This window comes from Protomyctophum parallelum (genome assembly GCF_964188405.1).
Source record: "Protomyctophum parallelum genome assembly, chromosome: 7".
Classification (NCBI taxonomy): domain Eukaryota; kingdom Metazoa; phylum Chordata; class Actinopteri; order Myctophiformes; family Myctophidae; genus Protomyctophum; species Protomyctophum parallelum.
This window is the reverse complement of record NC_139705.1, coordinates 30,001,266-30,010,611: the sequence shown is the minus strand read 5'-3', so window position 1 is coordinate 30,010,611 and position 9,346 is coordinate 30,001,266.

The window sequence follows — 9,346 nt, the reverse complement described above, 5'->3', positions numbered from 1 at the left end:
AATTCCAATACCAATGTGTTTATTGATTGAAGAAGGGTTGGAATGAACAACAGTGCCAATAATGCTTTAAGTATACATGTGTTTTTCTCCTTGGGTCTGACTTTTTTCAGATTAATTCTGCTTACTAACACACTGTACTAATAAATCCGTATAGTCTGTTGTCTGCTTTTATTTGAAGAGAGAATTGAGCCATGTAGGCAAGTTAGATTTTCCATGACTCAATTTAATTAGCTTGTTCTTTTCCTTCCATATGCTATTGATTAAGAGGGGCATCATTTTTCCACCCTCTGATTTATATGCTAATGTATTTATGCTTTATTAGCTAGAGGTCACTGAATATAGAACAGTGCTATGGGGGTCAAAGTTCACCCACCACAGAGTGAACTTTGAGGTCATCATCACCAGGGTCAGGTTTAGGTCACATACAGAAGCAAGTAAACAATATGTAAATGATGAAATTGAGTTACTAAATCATGCATGGCTGTGATTTCCAATAATTGCAAACATAACTCTCTTGACAGAGTTTAATCCTATCTGAGAGATGCAAATGCAAGGCTTCGGTGACACTTGCACTGTGCTATGCATCATGAAAAGGTCTGCATGATTTAAAAAAAAAATATATATATATATATATATATCATAAAGCATCTTGAGAGACAATTAGAAGAATCAATATCAAGGAGACTGCTCAGATATGTCTTGACGAAAGTAACATTGTTCAAAGACTGGCATCCCTTCAGACATCTGTATGATAAACTCATCTCTGTCAACATTTCTTATTTAAGTCAAAGCTGCATAATCGAGTAAGTAAAATAAATAAATAAATGAATGAATGTAATCATGTACAACCACAAATTAAATAAATAAAGATGAATTACATGAAATATAAAAAAGGGTGTTTTTGCATGACTGACCATGGAGCCTTCACTAGCAAGTGGTCACCACAGCTGGTGAGAGAGAGAGAGAGAGAGAGAGAGATAAGTTGATGGCTTTCTCCTAGCATAGTACACTCTTGAACCACACACGTTGTGGTAGAGGCCTCTAACTCCCAGCCCTCCAGTCATTGATGCTATCAAACAGCATTCCTTTGTCTGGGTCAATATTCATTATTGGTATAATCTCTTGCATGTCTAGAATAGAGTGGCTCATAAGGTTGTGTGCATGATGACCCCTGCTGGCACCGAGGATGGAAATCCACATCAGGAGTTTCAGACACTGCATATTCATCACATTTGCATATCTTAATTGCCAAAGGGCAGAGAAACTCATTAGTATCAAAGTCTTGTGTTTCAAAGTTCCTTGGTGGCTGTACTAAAGAATGCCAATCTATTTTTGAAGGACACCGGAGCACCGTACTGCAGAGATGAATGATTGTCACAAAGTTATACAACTGTGGGATTTACGCAGGTTGAACACCAGTCACCCTGTGCCACAGTCACAATTAGCCACTTAAGCCCCATTTAAGAAATAACAGAAATAGCCAATTTACAAGTTCACGTGTTCTGTTTTTGAGATAAAAAAAGGAAAGTTGCCTATGACCAAAATAAGGACGCCAGTTTGAAAGTGGTTAATAGACCTACAGTACTGGCCAGTGTAGCTGCATTTTAAAAATACACACAAACCCCAGTTCCCCAGTTTGTGATTGATTTCTTCAAGGCTGAAGGCTTCTGTGTATTACAGTAAAAGCACAGCACTTTATCATCATGAGTGTGTCAAAGAAACTATAGGCCTGCCTCATGCAAATGGTGCAGTTAAACTGAACCAAGGCTTGAAATCATAACATGATGCAGGGTCCCATGAGGTAAGGCACGACTCCTATCCCAATAGTGCTGTCCACAAATTACAGTAGGCCTATAACAATAACATGAGTCGCTGAGACTGAGCTAACGAAAGTGATGACACATAAGCTGTGCCAGGGATGTGCAGAGATAGTGTTAGAGAGGCAGGGGCTGAAATCCCGTAAGAGGACACTTTTGAACAAAAATAGCAAAAATAGCAGATCTACAAGCTCACAACGCGTCACAGCGCGTTTGGTCAAAGACGGCACACAAAATGCATACGAAATGTCTGACAATTGCATGCACCAAAACAGCTCTGAAGTTACAAATGTGAGATTTAGCTCCTGCCATCCCAGGGCCCATGAAGTGAAAGTGAAGATACCAGCATCTTGCAGCAGGAGGTGTTTGAGCTTTGCAGTGGTTGGCCAGATACTAAATCAAACAGGCTCATGGTTTCTCCAGGCAATCTTAAAACATATTTTTTCATTTGCACTGGAGAGCAAACACAACACACACAGGATTAGGCAAGGAAACATAGCTCTGGTAAATTTACACACGCCTATAAAAATAAGCTTTTCATTTCTGCATCTTCATCTCCGCTCTATAAATAATGTCCATAAAGTCGTGTACACACATAAGCTTTAAAAGCACCTCTTCCCAAATCATGATATTGTCAATTGAATGCCCGCATTAAAGTGACATTCTAGTCACGATAAGTCATCATACTGTGTGTGTGCCTTATGCCAAACTCACTCAGGGTTTTGCCGTGTGTGAAATAGGTATTTTAATCTGAATCTTAATTGTTTGCATCTTGCCATGAACATGGAGACTGATTTTCATTCAAGGCATCAAATCACAGTTTCCAGCTCACTCATTTTGACCTTTGACTACAGGTGAATAGGTGAACTAACACACTTGAGAACCATACTAATGCATTGTCAAAAGCAAAGGAGCTATATTTATCTTTATCTTTAATTCATTTAACTTTGTAATACATTTCACTGTGAAATCCTCAGTGTCAATTCATTAATTTGTCACTCTGTTTGTACAATTTACAATTTACAATTTAAGCATTTAGCAGACGCTCTTAATCCAGAGCGATTTACATTAAGCAAGAACAAAAAAGCATGGGAATACATCACATAAAAAGCATTTATCATGAAACATGCGTAAGCTAAGAAAGTAACAGTGGAATATCTATATAATGAAACTATATATACAAACTATGATATATACTATACTATGCTATACATATGTACTATGACGTGCTATGACTACATACAATGCAATTATAGTGCTGTCTACATAACATGCTATAAGTCTGTATCAAATGCTATCTAAGTCTACAGAAATGCTATCTAAGGGGGTAGGATAAGTGCTATGGGCCATGATGGAGTCTGAAAAGGTGGGTTTTCGGACTACGGCGGAAGATTGGGAGTGATGCTGCAGTTCTGACTGCAATGGGAAGTGCATTCCACAGTACAAATAGATCCATTCGCACTCGAGGTATATGAATACTCACTGAGGATGCAAATCAACCCTAATTCAACCCAGAGAAGTTGCAATTTCAACAATCAACAACTGGTTTTCAACCAGTGGTCCTTGAGGGGGTTCCAGGTGGTCCCCAGCTAAATTATGGAGAGTTGGTAACCAAATGGACCCTTATAGATATTTAACTCTTGATAGCATAACATCTACACAGTCTACACAATGTGAATGTTGAAGAAATTTTATTTTGTTTGCCTATGTTCGACAACGGAATATTGTACGTTTTGGGTCTGAGAGACTAAATGTCATCAAATGGTGGTTTGTGGATCAAATGCACAATAAATAATGGGCCTTGATAACCACTGCACTGGGTGATCTCATACTACTCTTTTGCCAAACAGGCTTTAACTGCTACTGCATGGTTATTTTCCTCCAAGATGGTGGTGGTTAGTTAGCTGCCACCAGAGGGCAGTCAACCACCATACTGATTTTGATTCTACCATAATAACCTTAGGATGTATGTATACTATTCAGCTCATACTTTCTCACCACAATATATCATAAACCAATCTTCCATACAAATAAACACATTAATTAATTAAATAAAAATCACATCCGTGTGAAATGAGTGGTTGCCATTCCGTCTGGGGGTCCCCGAGGGGTCCTCGGAACTTCCAGACCGACAGGAACGTCGTGCCCAGGGTGGCGGCCCGGTTCCCGGACCTAAAATCAGGCTATATAGTTTGTGTGTGTGTGTGTGTGTGTGTGTGTGTGTGTGTGTGTGTGTGTGTGTTGGGCTGCGCAACAGTGACACAACCAAACCAAACGCTATTTTCGTGCTCGGACACAGCCAGCCAGCCAGCCAAGCAGTGACCCAGCCAGCAGAGACCCAGCCAGGGACACACATAGCTGTCTATAGGAGTGGTTGCACCACTCAAAAATCAATCGTAAGGCTCAGTGTATAGATAAAATAATTTGTCTGATATGGACCTTCAGTGGTCCTTGAAAGTAAAAAAAATCACAAATGTGTGAAGTGAGGGGCGCTCATCGTACATCATGTCGATTTGCTTAGACACATATGGCGTAAATTCTACATTAATTGTCAATGGGAATTTAATGTTTGTGTAATAGAAATCTACACTAATAGCTGCATATAGGAGGGCCTAGCGCCCCTCAAAAACAGCTTCACATACTAAACAGAGGATTATGTGGTAGGAATATTGTGTTATTTACATTAGCCTGATATAGTGAGTGGAGGTTGCACGCTATTAGTATGCTGTTCTTCTACAACTGAGTCATGCAAATGACTGGCCTCCAGTAATAACAGAAATACACTGCAGCAGTGAAATCATAACATCTCTACCCTCCAAAAAAACTGCATTCATCTGAATCAAGGCCGCATGACGAGCTTACATTATTTATAACAGCATATTTGATCAAAATATAAACATGTTGCGTTTGCATGAAAATAAACGATAGCCTTGCAGCTGGGCTGTACTGAACACAGTATTGTTGTAATATTCAGTGGTAATGTAATTCTGAGAGTGTACAAATGGAACCAGATTGACCCTCTTCCGTCTCCTGACCTCTTATCCCGATCTTTCCCACAGAAACATGTTTGAAAGGACATATTTCTATAGCATCGCAGTGCTTCTGTTCCATGTCAAACCAAGGCTACATGAAGGCATTATTGGCTCATGGCTTCCTTGTGTCAAACACGTAACAGTTTGTCATCAATCCATGAGGACCTTGGGGAGTCGGGGACGCCATGTTTTTGTTCCACATGCGTTAGCTATCCATATAGTCATCTGGTCATCGGGTCCCACCAGGGCTATGAACAGTATAGGGATTCTGGAACTTACGACCTATATTTGTATTCAATATACTTTTACATCTATGCTGTGTGTGCATACAGTACACACACACACACACACACACACACACACACACACACACACACACACACACACACACACACACACACACACACACACACACACACACACACACACACACACACACACACACACACACACACACACACACACACACACACACACCAGTGCAGACATTAAACTCTCAAATGAAATGAACATGAATAATGTTGATGTGACATATGACATCAAAATGTGAAAGTGTGCGTGCGTGCGTGCGTGAAAGCTCTTTAGTGTAGCACGGGTGCACATGCACAGATATAGGAGAGAGTTGCACCCCTGTCACAGCTGGGATGCTAATCCTCTCCGAGCAGGATCGCTGAAAGGGGTAAACATCATTAGGAGAGCAGCAGGCCGGGCCAGGACGACCTGTGCTGACCTCCCAGTGTTGATTTTGACAGTCAGGAGCTCCTGACCAGAGTGGAGGCAGAGTACCAAGGTAGGTTGGCCCCCAGCTGAACGCCAAGAAAACTGTTATCACCTACAGTATATGGCTATAACATCTCTTGGACCATGTCACGGGGCAGCCCGTGCCCTATAGACCAAAGAGGAACAAACAGGCATATACTACTACACAGCTGCTTCCATTTAACAGCAAGCCGGCTTGGAGGACTGTGTGACTGGACTAGGATTAGTGTTGCATGTTATTCTTATTTTATTATTTGTACAAATATAATTATAAAAGGACACAAAGATGGTGCATGGGTGTTAACAGCATTTCTGTTGATTGGGAATTGTGTTTAATGATTGTGTGGCACCTGGCTCTCCTGCAGTACTGGTGATCCTCTTGATTGAGTGGAGGAAGGTACCAAGTGCTATAGAGCAGGAGGGGTGTCTGTCTTATGTTTCAAGAGCTCTTGTGTTATATGTTCTCTTATGTGAATAATGTGGTGCCTGAAATGTTTTCGTGTATTTGGAATAAGTTTAGTAAAACCATATATAATTGTGTAAATCAACTCATGGGCCGTAGTTTGCCTTATTTGAGTTAAGTGGTTACCAATTAGTGCTGTGTCTTGGTATGGTCTCACCCAGTATAAAAGGGAGGCTGCAGGATGCCAAGGTTCAGTAGTGGCTTGGGCAACAAGCAGGGAGAGCAGCTAGGGGTCCCTTTTTGGAAGGGTTTATATACAGTTTCTTATGTTCTGGGTTTTTGTTTCCTAATTTGCTTTCAAGCTAAGTTTCATCTGTCTTTTTGTGAGTTTAGTCTTCAGTGTTTTTTTTGTTTGTTAGGCCTTCCACTGTAAATACTGCTGCAGCGGGTAAAAATAAAACGCTTAACTGGTATTGCTGGATTCTGTCACTTTTTGGAGCCTTGGCCACTCTGCCAACTTTACAGACCACTCAATTCCTTCAGACTTCCCTTGTTGCTATGTATGTACGTATACCAAAAAAGTTATTATCATTATCACGTCTAAATGGGTTGAGACATGAGGCCTCAAATGACATTACAATCAGTGAGGCTCTGTTTGCTCTGCATGGTGTTTGTTCTGCATGGTGTGGTCGTCTCAGACCTTGTCTTTGCTGCCAGAGGGAGAAAGGTCATAGATTAACTGGTGAAGATGCACTACTAGCACATCACAGGCCTACTGTAGAGAACACCCACTCTGTAATGGCATTGCAGAAACACACAGGAGGACTTTTCAGAATAAGGGCTACTTACTTGATGCAGGATGTCCTGTTGCCATCAAAACTGTCTGTGCCCATCTAATTCAGTTATGTAGGCCCTACATAACTGAATTGGGCACATCATGTAATTTTATACACACATCATGGTTCGCTATCCAGTATCCACACTTTTCCTGGGCTGTGTGTGCTCCAGTTCCTGTCGATTTGATCCAATAAAAGCCAATGAAACTGGTCAGATGACCAATGATATCCAATGAAATCAACAGGAACTGGAGCACACACAGCCCAGGAAAAGTGTGGATACATTCCACAATAATCTCGTCTAGATTATTGTAACTTTATTTATTCCGGTCTCTGCAAAAATATCTTTATCCCGACTACAATTAGTACAAAACTCAGCTGCCAGACCGTTAACAAATTTCTTACATAGGACGCCTCAGGCCGTCTTAAGGATTCGAACCGAGAGGTGCCTTGGACGTCGGTGGCTAGGACGTGCATCCTCAATGATACGGGGCGAGATAAGAATATTCAGATTTTTTCCGTATATCGTATAAATTAAAATCATCACAATGTAACTTTGTAAAGTCAACTTTTCTAGGAAATTGTTTCCGGTTCATGGCTTTCAGAGTAAAAGCGCTCAGACAACTCCGGCACCCCAGAGCTCCTATTTTGAAGCACTTCCGGCACTTAACCAACTCCAAAAGACCCGACCACATCACCCCCATATTAGCTACTCTCCATTGGTTACCCGTTAGTTTCAGAATTGATTTTAAATTTTTACTTTTAAAGTCCTGAATGGCCAGGCTCCTAGCTATGTTTCCGACATGCTGAAACCCTACAGGCCTGTGCGCCCACATAACTGACAAACCAGCCACTTCTTCTAACACTCACTTCTAACACATTAATATTATAACATTGATATTCAATTAAGCTGCTATAATCAAAAATGTAAACTATATAGACATTCAAAACAAGATTTAATTACCAATGGGCTCACATGGCGGGTTACCAAACCATGCATTGAATTAAACCTGCGAAGTGCGCTGCGACGTGTTGTGAGCCTGTAGATCTGCTATTTTCAGCATGCAACCAACTGTAAAATCAGTCATTACGACGCCATTAAGGCCTGCCAAAATGCAACAAAATCAACTATAGATTTAGTTGACTAAAATCTTGTGATATTTAGTCGACTAAAACTAGACACTAAAACATTTCAGATTACTAAAATGTGACTGAAACTAAGTGGAATTTTAATCAAAAGACTGACTAAAACTAAATTAAAATGTTCTGTTTAAAAAATCAACACTGGCTGACGACTAATTTACGTCTGCTGGCCTTACTGTATAGGCTACAGTAGCTCCGTAGCTAGCCTGTTTAGTACCTAGATTAGCTCTCACTGGGCTAAGGATTACAAGTCATAACATAATCCACTTAAATAAAGTACACTCAGTGACAGCCCAGCCATTTAGCAACCCTAAGCACTATCCCCCCCCCCCCCCCCTGTGTGGGCAGTCTGGGCACACTACTGAGGCCTCTTGGCAGTTGGCACATATTTGAAATTTCACTAGAGGATATTCTTCACTAGAGGATATTCCCTTGAGTTGCAGCAACTCGTTTTCAAGGGGGTCCCTTGCACTTTGCCATGCTCCCATAGCAGCATAACATAACTCACCACATCATTCTTCTGCACTGCTCACCTCACCAGACATTCAACCGGCACTGCACTGCTCTCACCTCACCAGACATTCAACCGGCACTGCACTGTTCTCACCTCACCAGACATTCAACCTGCACTGCTCTCGGCTCACCAGACATTCACATGAACACTGCACTGCACTGCTCTCACCTCACCAGATATTCACATGAACCCTGCACTGCACTGCTCTCACCTCACCAGACAACCTGCACTGCTCTCACCTCACCAGACATTCACATGAACCTGCACTGCACTGCTCTCACCTCACCAGACAACCTGCACTGCACTGCTCTCACCTCACCAGACAACCTGCACTGCACTGCTCTCACCTCACCAGACATTCACATGAACCTGCACTGCACTGCTCTCAGCTCACCAGACATTCACATGAACACTGCACTGCACTGCTCTCACCTCACCAGACAACCTGCACTGCACTGCTCTCACCTCACCAGACATTCACATGAACCTGCACTGCACTGCTCTCAGCTCACCAGACATTCACATGAACACTGCACTGCACTGCTCTCACCTCACCAGACATTCACATGAACACTGCACTCCACTGCTCTCACCTCACCAGACATTCACATGAACACTGCACTGCACTGCTCTCACCTCACCAGACATTCACATGAACACTGCACTGCACTGCTCTCACCTCACCAGACAACCTGCACTGCACTGCTCTCACCTCACCAGACATTCACATGAACCTGCACTGCACTGCTCTCAGCTCACCAGACATTCACATGAACACTGCACTGCACTGCTCTCACCTCACCAGACATTCACATGAACACTGCACTCCACTGCTCTCACCT